The sequence below is a fragment of the Lathyrus oleraceus genome, chromosome 1 (assembly GCF_024323335.1).
Source record: "Lathyrus oleraceus cultivar Zhongwan6 chromosome 1, CAAS_Psat_ZW6_1.0, whole genome shotgun sequence".
NCBI lineage: Eukaryota > Viridiplantae > Streptophyta > Magnoliopsida > Fabales > Fabaceae > Lathyrus > Lathyrus oleraceus.
In genome coordinates this window covers 225,488,658-225,499,694 of record NC_066579.1, presented here as the reverse complement: position 1 = coordinate 225,499,694, position 11,037 = coordinate 225,488,658, and the positions used below count along the sequence as shown (strand labels likewise).

The window sequence follows — 11,037 nt, the reverse complement described above, 5'->3', positions numbered from 1 at the left end:
TCCGAGCAATATGGCGTACGCCAATTATTCGAATAATCGAGAGATAGTGAAGCGGAGGCTTACTATTCCCCTTTTCATCCAAAAAATAATTTAAAATAAATCTTTTAGAGTATATGGATAAAAAGATTTGGATTCGATCTAAAACAAAGTTAGTCGGAAAAAGTAATTTGGTCAATATTAAATGATTAAAATAACTTTGATTAGCTAATATGGTAAAAAATGATATAAATATAAGGCTTATTTAATATTATAGGGAGCTAGGGGTGCATAGTTTAAATAAGGTGTTTGGTTTATGAAGAGAGAAAAAAAAACAGTAAATCAAAGGATACTCCCTTTTAAACACGTTGGGCCAGAAGCCCATGACTGAACCGGCCCAACAGGAAGATAATTCCAAACAATAATCACATGGCCTTTAGACCAAACCTGGAGGACGAAACGACTTTATTGGAATGTCCCAACACTTTGCTTAATCAAGGCTAACCCTTAATGACCAATAATAAAAAACATTTTATGATTGGGAACCACAAAACCAGCCTTTGAATGCTCAGTCACAATCAACCTTTGGGTAGACCAAACGAACGGTCATTCATTCATTAATACTATTACTAATTAAAACCATCAAAATGCCTAAAGGCAAACCTACGCATCTGCAGAAAGAAACAGAAACCCAACAAATCATGCTTTTCTCCTCCTTCTTTGAAAAGCCATTCATTCATCTTCTCTCAACAAACACTAAACCTAAACCCATTTGAAAACCCAACAAAAAATTGAAACGCATACCAAACTCCAGATTCACGGATGAACACCTCATGGTGTTCATCATCACCAACTCAATAAAACTTAAAAACGTCACTCCTCACCCACTTTTCAAAACCTTAACTTTCCTCATTCAATATGGAAATTCTGATGCAAATCCTCAACCAACAAATACTTTACCCAGGCAATATCATACGCACACACGGATTTCATAAACAAAATTTAACAAGCAAACAGAACAATAACGAGACAGTAATCAATGTAGACCACAAACAAGCTAAACAAAAAACGTATCCCCAATCCACACCCTTGAACCCCGATTTCATGATTTCCAAGGTATTACATGTACAATCAGAAGAACAGAAGGAAAAGAATCACAATACAACATCATTTAAACAAAGTTCTACCAAGTTCAGATGATACCGAGATGACTCACAGGTAGCTATTCTTTTCCGATTCGCTTCGCCTTTCTCTTTCTCTTTCGTTCTTGCATAGCTGCTTGTAGTGGTGGTAATGGAAGTTAAGCTCTTCAAGTTCTGATTTTCGGTATGAAAATCAGAGTTGAAATGGAGATTAATCGAGCTTTGGTGATGATTTTTGATTTGGATTTTGGTCAATTTTCGTGCAGGGTAACGGTACCGGATAATCTCCTCCCCTGCAGCGATTGGGATGCTCTCTATATAGGGCCTTTAGGTACGAGGTTTCTTTTCTCGTCACCCCCTATGAGCTGGTAAGCGGATCAAGATTTTTCTGTTAGAGAAAATCTCTCACAGATTCTGTGTGGTTCCTCCAAGCGGAAGTGGTCCCAAAATGAAGATATTAAGCATTTGGTTTAGTCTGTAGGGAAAGCTTGAAAAATGTGACCCATTCCGCTGACTCCTTTCTTAAACCCTCGATGTAGTAAAATGTATGCTTGCTGTGGTAAGAAAAATTGATTTTTACTGTTATGTAATTTCATCCTCAAATCACTTATGGCCCTTAACTATTCCTTTTTGCCATTGTGGTCTTCTTTTTCTGTCAACTGATATGACAGGGCATTTCCTCACAACTTCCAGAAATTTAAGCTTCTCTTGGTTTATACAGGTAACGTGATTATATTGCACTCGCATTAAGTTGTTATGCAGTCCATGCCGGTCTGTTGTGGAATGGATAAAACATTTCCAGGATGTGATTGTGTATGTGTTTGTATTGTAGTTGTGGTTCCTTCCACTTTTCAATTGCTTCTTTGTGTTGCTGAAATTAACAATGTTGCAACAAGGTTGATCTTGATTCACTGGTTTGGTTGCTTGCAGGTTGGACTTGGTTGCTATCCTGTTTGGTCTTTGTGTCATCATTTTTTCACTTCTATAACACTTCCTGCATGATCTCCAACTGCCCCTTGGGAAGATATTACTGACTGGGAGTCAATCCTTGCCGGCAATGAAGTAGAAAACTTCATCCACATCCATTGCAGAAGTTAATTGAGACTTTGAGTCTGCTTCTGTAGACAGTCGTTTTCTAGCTTGCTGCTATCTGAGAGCATGGAGTCAGGCACAATTCATCATTCCTTGGTGTTTCTATTGGCTTAGGTAGCTCAACTGGTAAACTGGATTCGCTGGACTATTGAACTCCATTCTTTTCAGAGGGACAAGAATCAGACACACTTCCTTCATCCTTCTGGTCAGCAGATGTGTATATATTTGAAAAGAATATGAACTTCATTACAAAAAATTTGGATTAACTTTGATAACAATGCTACATTTGATGGTACACCGAGACATTGCACTTGTATATGAATTAACCGAAGTCGATCTCAACTTGGCCAATACGTGGTGTGGCTTTTAACTCTTGGCACCAATGCCATTCAAAAGCTATTATGAATCTTTGCTTAGTATGAATACGACATAAGTTGCTTCTTGTTGTGTCTTGCTATTTATGCAGGTTCATTGGTTGTTTCGCTTGTGGCTTGGATCGCTGTTGTATCACGTGGGACGCTGCCTTTTGCAAACTGTCATCGGATTTGCGTTTTGATCTTAGCGGTTAATCAACGGACACGCAGCATGAAGTGTTGCAGTTTAGTGCATTGGGATGCTATCATTCTAACTCACCATAGTATTGCCAATCCTGTGCTCAATATCACCAACAATGATAGCAGGCGATAACAAGTAATGCGACATTCATACAGCTAGGTAAATTGTGACCATGTGAGTTATCCCTTTGGAACTGAATTTCTCATTTCGATTTACTCTTGCATTTTATTGTTCATTGTTGTTTGTGGATATGTCGCAGGTTAACGATGCAGTGGATTTACTGATGTTTGAATTACCAACATGTGACTACATTTGGTTTATGCTATTTGGCCTCATTCATGGCAACCCAAAACTAAACTGTAAATGAATTGTGCTTATAACGACGTCTGACTTTTGGCCTTACGTTTTGTGCAGCAGCTCGGTGTTGTGGCTTCGCTCGCAGCTTTGGGTTCTTTTCACTGATGTGCCATTGCTTAGTTCTGTGCATGCTGCTGTTTTGGTTATTCCACAGGTTATGCTCAATGCTGGCTATGGAAAGCAAAATGCATAAACCTTCAGAAGAACAAGCCACACTGCGGAACCTCTGTCTTCTAACGGGAGAGCAAGAGTTCGTGAAATCCATGGCAACCAAACTTTATGCAAATTGTAATCCAAAGTATTGCCATAGGTCCCTTTCAATGTCTTATGACAGTTATGCATTGTAGAGAAATGTAAATTACTGAAGCGGTATCGATGGAACTTAGGATGTAACTTCAGCTTTAGGTTTTGAATGCATTTGAGAATAGTGGCTTGGAGTCACCTGGTGGATGTATTTGGTTTAGCACACTGTAATGAGTTGTTGCATAGAATATGATGCGTAGGGCCTCTTGAATGGTTTAGTTTCAAATTTGTAATTGAATTTTGGTTAATGTAAATGAGTGGATTTTTTATGTGATTTTGATAGGATGGATGAGTTGTATGGAATTTCTGAACATTGAATTGTGATTGTGTGATTTTTTTAAGGGTGCATGAAATTGTTTTGTGAAGTGAACTGTAAATAGAAAATGGTTATGGAATGTGAAATGAATGTTTGGCTTATAATACAGGTTTGATAAGATGCTTTATGGACAATGGATGATGAAAACTTGAGTTTATTTGGATTAAAAATACAATAAGAAATTGAATTGGATGATGGATTAAAAGTATAAAATTGGATTTTGGATCAAGCCTTGACTAGATATGTATATGATAGATTTGAACATGATCCAAACTGATCACATGAACATGATTAATGAACCAAGCTATGAACTTAATGAACCACCAATCCTGAATCAAACAGGCATGATCAGCACTTGAATTTAATCACACTAGGTTTTAACAAACGTGTATGGCCGAACGATATGCATGTCATGCTGTACATATGATGCAAAATAAAAATAAAATCAATTCTATGAAAATTTAAATATGCCCGGACAAAATTGGGGTATGACAGCTACCCCTATTTAATTATCTTGAACTAGAAAGTAAGGATGACAATAGTCTTTACTTTCGTGGTATAAGGTAATTAAATACGAAAAGACCCAAATTTTGTCTTTTGAAATGCAATGGAGAAATGCAGAAAGAAAATGCAATGGATTCTAACAGTACCAAGGTAATAGGGTAGAATGCCAAGTCAATGCCACCCCTCGAATCGACACTTGAATCTTGCACAGATCGTTATTATTGTAAAGAAAAATGTGGGACTAAAACTGAACAGGCTTTCTGGCGACAAAAGGATGACAGTAGAATTAATTTCTATCACCAAAAGGATGATAGTAATTCACTATGATTGTCAGGATTGTCATCACCAAAAGGATGATGGATAAACCGTGCTTCCAAAAGTAGTCATCACCAAAAGGATGATGGCCACAGTGGCTGCAACAAAGATCGTCATCACCAAAAGGATGATGGTAAGATCAACCACAAATCTTGCTATCACCTAAAGGATGAAAGTTAGACACAAACCAAAGATTTCCATCACGAAAAGGATGATGTCCGTCACCAAAAGGATGATGGTTATTCTGATAAAATTTTCCATTACCGAAAGTATAATATCAAAGCTATTACCAAAAGGATGATAGTTGATTCATCAACCTCAAAGATCACCATCACCAAAAGGATGAAGGTAAGATCCAACAATAAAACTTGTTATCACCAAAAGGATGATAATAAGTCAAATAACTTCAATGATCATCATCACCAAAAGGATGAAGGTATAGTACAAGATAAAACTTGTTACCACCAAAAGGATGATAATAAGTCAAAACGATCACCATCACCAAAAGGATGAAGGTATAATTAAAAACAAAACTTGTTACCACCAAAAGGATGATAATAAATCACACAACTCAAAGGATCACCATCACCAAAAGGATGAAGGTAAGGTTAAACAACAAAACTTGTTATCACCAAAAGGATGATAATAAGTCGAAACAAACTCAATGATCGCCATCACCAAAAGGACGAGGGTAAGATCAAAACAAAAACTCGTTATCACCAAAAGGATGATAATGAGTCTATAACTCAAATGGTCACCGTCACCAAAAGGATGAAGGTAGGATTAAACAACAAAACTCGTTACCATCAAAAGGATGATAATAAGTCGACAATCACCATCACCAAAAGGATGAAGGTATTATCAAACACCAAAACTCATTACCACCAAAAGGATGATAATAAGCACACAACGCAATTGATCACCATCACCAAAAGGACGAAGGTAAGATCAAGACAAAAACTTGTTATCACCAAAAGGATAATAATAAGCATACAACGCAATTGATCACCATCACCAAAAGGATGAAGGTAAGATCAAGACAAAAACTTGTTATCACCAAAAGGATGATAATAAGTCAACAATCACCATCACCAAAAGGATGAAGGTATAATTAAAAGACAAAACTTATTACCACCAAAAGGATGATAATAAGTCAAAATAGACTCAAATGATCACCATCACCAAAAGGATGAAGGTAAGATTAACAACAGAACTTGTTACCACCAAAAGGATGATAATAAGTCAATAACCTTAAATATTACTGACACCAAAAGGATGACAGTAAGATCAAACAAACAAAACTTGTTATCACCAAAAGGATGATAATAAGGACAAAACTTCAAAACTTGTTATCACCGAAAGGATGATAATAAGCTGAAACAAACTCAATGATCGCCATCACCAAAAGGATGAGGGCAAGATCAAAATAAAACCCGTTATCACCAAAAGGATGATAATGAGCCCATAACTCAAATGGTCACCGTCACCAAAAGGATGAAGGTAGGATTAAAACAAAACTTGTTACCACCAAAAGGATGATAATAAGTCAAAATAAAATCAAACGATCGCCATCACCAAAAGGATGAAGGTAAGATCAACAACAAAACTTGTTACCACCAAAAGGATGATAATAAGTCGACAGTCACCATCACCAAATGGATGAAGGTACCACAAATAATAGAACTCGTTATCACCAAAAAGATGATAATGAGTCAACAATCACCATCACCAAAAGGATGAAGGTGAGATTATAACTTCGAAACTTGTTACCACCAAAAGGATGATAATAAGTTATACTAACTTCAAATATTGCTGACACCAAAAGGATGGCAGTAGGGTTGGACTTTCCAAAGGTCACCATCACCAAAAAGGATGATAGCTTAAACCAAACTCCATAATCTCTATCACCAAAAGGATGATATTTAGATTGAACTGGACGTCATCACCAAAAGGGGTGATGGTTACACATAACAACAAAGATTATCATCAACAAAAGGATGATGGTTGAATCAACATGACAAGGGTCCTTATCACCATAAGGATCACCGACACCAAAAGGATGACGGTAGGCTGTAATTATTGCAGAGGTCACCATTCACCAAAAGGATGAAGGTTGGACCAAAACTCCAAGGATCTTCGACACCAAAAGGATGACAGTAAGATCACAAATGTCAAGGATTTACCATCACCAAAAGGATAACGTTGATCGTAAACAAGGTGATTATTAATATTATTCCTCAATGGACTTTCACCAAAAGGATGATAGTGAGAAAAAATATTTGGAAAAATGACGCTACTGTCAAAGTTCAATAAACCCGATTGGTAGTATTGGGACATTGTTGGGTAAGACTTGCTTGGGGGTATCAACAACAAAAGGTTGCAGAAAAAATTCTCTGGGGAGGTGCAGTTTCTATCAACAAAAGGTTATAGGAAACGACTCATTGAGGGACGCTCAACGCGAAACAAGGTAAGTGTTTTAAAGAAACGATGTTTGACTTTGCTGAGGATAACATCTTATCAACAAAAGGTTGAAGGATGTAGCTCAATGGGGGATGCCCGATAGTAGCGTAGGAACTTACTCAGAGAAAAACAATGACTCAACTGAGGGTTGGCCTGGATGCCTACGACTAAACCTTGGATTTTGATTCGTGTTTATGTGCATGAATGTCATGTATGCGTTATGTAATGAGGTGATGCATGTGATGCATGTTTGCATGCAAAGAATGATTGGTTTGTTTGGGATTGGCCCCCCTTTTCAAAGGCAATGTATTTTTGGAAACCAATGTTGGTTGTATTTGTTTTTGTGTGGGTGCCAGCAAGGTGGACTTTGTTTTTTTTTTGTAGTTGTCAATGAAGATTGGACTATTGGTTGGTGGAAGGATCTGACTTCCCGAAACTCGGTAGTTGATGATGTGATTATCAAACAACGGATGTGAGTACTCCTGGTGCCCCAAGTTTGATCTCTTGCTGATATGTTGTGTATTTGTCTTTGAGAAGATCTCGACTTCTTCTTCTGAGATGTTTGGCCAGCCTGTAACTGAGCATAGCGACGTGATCAACGCATGATGATTGTGCTTTTGGCATGCCATAAGGATTCTTGTTGTATTGGTATGGACTTTCGACATTTTTGTTGTGAATTCAAGCAGTTACTAGTGTCTGACGCAATCTGCTTGACTGACTTGAAGATATGAAGGGAATTTGCCCCTTGCAACTTGTCTTGCCCTAGTATGTAGGGTATTCAAAGGAATTCTCCTTGAAAGGAAACCTTAGGAGTGATTGTCACATGACATGGTCTGAGTTCATTTCCTCCAATGTTTGACTCTTGCAATGGTTTGCCCCCCGATTAGCCTTTGAGGGACTTGCTTTAGACGGACTGAGTATTGAAGTGATTTTCCTCCCTGATCAACCGATGCTTAGAGATCTGTGTCATGCTGACTACTTCTTAGGTCAATATGATCAGAAGATGCTTTGCCCCTGATCCCTAGGATTATGAGATGATTCTGATTCGTGTCAGCGCCGACGATCAAGTGCCACTCGAATTGCCCCTTGTTGGAATTTTCTCAATGTCAAGCACTGACTGACAATTAAGAATTGTTATTCAGGAAATGGTGATGTTAATGCAATACTTATGCAAGTTTTAAAAAATAATCATTCACTTGGGAGTGTCGTGGTAGTGTGTGGCGAGTGGATCATGAGTCCAATCGCGGTGCTGATTTGGTGTAGTGTGTGATTGATATAGAGAGAATATAATATTAGCAGATCTCTAGGAGTCAGTTTACACAACCTTGCTGTAATATGCTTTCAGAATAAACCCTACTTCAATTAGGTCTTTTGAAGGTTGTAACGTGGCTCGGTTCACGGTTATTGAAACGAAAGGATATAAGGCTCAAATTTTATTTTAACCCACCCCCTCTTCATGATAATCTCCAATCCTACATTCAGTTAATTCACACACATTCGTCTTTTGCAGGTGTAAGGATAAAGATGGTGATTCAAGGTCTCTTTGAATGGCAGCCACCTTATTTCATTTTTTTGGATGTCGGTGACCCTTTGATTTTGGTATGGTGGTCACTGAATCTTGTTTTGTTTTGTTGGAGACTTTCATTGTCTCTTTTGATTTTTGTTTTGATCCCAAACTTTTGCATGGACCGCTTGTTGAAGCTTCAATCCATCGGGATTGCCCCAGTTTTTGCCTAAGTCTCCTTTCAGGGTGTTGGACTTAGCGGGCTATTTCTTTGACTTTTTTTTTTGAAATTATGACTGCCAAGTCATTGGTCATTGAAGAACAACCGACATAGATTTTGGATTTGTATGGTTTCTTCGACACTTCAAGATGTGTGCGAAGAATATCATGTGGTTGATCCGCATATGGGATATCTCATCTTGTAATTTGAACGTGTAGTCAGATTAACTGAACACTACCCTGCCCCAGGTTAAACGTAAGGGTTTGTAGATCCGAAAGAAACTCTTACTTCTAGGCTCGAAGTGGTTGACTAGGGATTAACTCCTTATCTCTCCAGTGTTTGGGGATTTGAAACAATGCCTGTACATCATTAGTAGGATTTTATCCGAAAGCATACAATCAACAATTATGGGTATTTCGTTTTCGTCATCCTCCTTCCAACATTTACTAACAATATTGTGATGAAGAAGGTGAAGTGGAAAAGTATGTGTTTGTGCTTTGTAAATGTGATAGATGAGTGAATATGAAAGATTGATTCAAAGCATGCATAATCATCCCATTGATAAGACCAAATACAAATAACAATGTTTAAAGCATACAGTACTTAGACAAACAAGATCAATTTACAAGCATGCAAAATGGTAAAAATGGCATAATGATTGCCTTCATTCAAAGCAACGGGACTTCGTTTCTTGACTCTTTGTTGGGATTGCTCCGCTTGTTCAAGCCGGTGGGAAGTTTTACCCCCGAGCTTCACTCGACTCTGCATGCGTCGGCATGGGATTTATTGCGACATTTGGCCTAACTGGCGTGAATGTAACTGCCTTACTGTCAATCAAATCTTGAACCTTGTGCTTGAAAGGCTTACAGTTCTCTATTGTGTGCCCTGGAGCACCCATGTGATACTCGCAATGAGCATTGGCGTCGTAGCCTGGAGGATATGGTGGAGTTACAAGTGTTATCTCCTTCAGAACAATCGATCCATCCTTTAGCAGGTAGGGGAGGATCTTGCTGTATGGCACTGGCAGAGGATCAAAATGTCTTTCTGGCCTCCTTGCCCTCTGCTGATTGGGTTGACGTTGTTGCGGAGCACGTTGCTGTTGATTCTGATGCAGCTGCTGGTAAGTCGACTGTTGATAAGGCTGCTGATGTGGTTGTTGATATGGTTGCTGATATGGTGTCTGATATGGCGTTGGGATGATAACGGCAGTCTGGTGATAAGGCATAGGAACATTCAGATGTGCCCTATATCCTCCTCCTCCCATTATAGCATTGGTTTGACCTTCTGGTTTCTTCGGGAGATTGGGATAAGGTTTCTTCATCCCACTTGAAGCGTTAGCAGCGCAAGGTAGCTTCCCCTTCTTGATCTGGCTCTCGATTCTTTCTCCTACGGAGACAACCTCAGCAAAAGTAGGGAAACTAGATCCTACCATCTTTTCCATGTACTGGGTGTGCAGGGTTCCCATAAACATTTCGATTAGCTCTTTGTCAAGGAGAGGAGGTTGGACACGAGCTGCAAGCTCTCTCCACCCTTGTGCGTATTCCTTGAATGACTCATTGTTGCGTTGAGTCATGTCTTGCAGCTGGGTGCGGTTGGTCGCTAGATCAGTGTTGTACTGGTAATACCTAAGGAAGGCTTCAGCAAGGTCTCTCCATGACTGGACTTGACCTCTCTCCAGTTGCATGTACCACTCCAAGGATGCCCCACTAAGACTATCTTGGAAGTAATGAATCAGGAGTTTATCATTACTGATGTGGGCAGCCATTTTGCGACAGTAGGCTCTGAGGTGTGTTCTTGGGCAGCTGATCCCTTTGTACTTGTCAAAGTCCGGGACTTTGAATTTTTGCGGAATCACCAAACCTGGCACCAGGCACATATCAACAGCGTACAAATCGGGAGTAGTGTGAACCTCCAAGGACTTAAACTTTTCCTCCAAAGCATGGAGTCTATCAACAGCTGGGTCTGAGAGACCTCCAACAGCAGGATGGACAGGCTGTGGCATGAAGAAGGCGTCATATGGATCCTCATCACCCATCATGGATCCATGTCGAGCAGACGTAGCAGAATGCTCATGAGGGTTTACATTGACCACTGGGATCGGAATAGGGATCGGTCCTTCTTTAGGATGGGCAGGATTACCATAAAGGTCAATCACTCCTGGGATGCTAAGCGATAGTGATCCAAACTGAGCAGCAACTCTTCTGGCTTCGGCGTTAGTCTCGACGTCTTTCTCCTTCTGGGCTAGGATTAACATGGTCTCTGTAAGACCCCAATTTTATCCCTAAGATCCCTC

The 11,037-nt window shown here is 39.3% G+C and overlaps 1 long non-coding RNA gene across 6 annotated transcripts; it reads left to right on the top strand.

Annotated features, from left to right (window-relative positions):
- The first annotated feature begins 499 nt into the window (after window positions 1–499).
- LOC127128608 (uncharacterized) lies at window positions 500–3,699 on the top strand. Of its 6 annotated transcripts, none has more exons than XR_007805981.1 (6): window positions 504–1,194; window positions 1,385–1,677; window positions 1,790–1,839; window positions 2,049–2,567; window positions 2,677–2,924; window positions 3,025–3,699. It is a non-coding gene; the product is annotated as an uncharacterized LOC127128608 (long non-coding RNA). The 6 variants fall into 6 exon arrangements; XR_007805980.1 differs by having other exon boundaries at window positions 2,677–2,939; XR_007805984.1 differs by having other exon boundaries at window positions 500–1,194; window positions 1,790–1,931; window positions 2,677–3,699.
- Window positions 3,700–11,037: the final 7,338 nt, after the last annotated feature.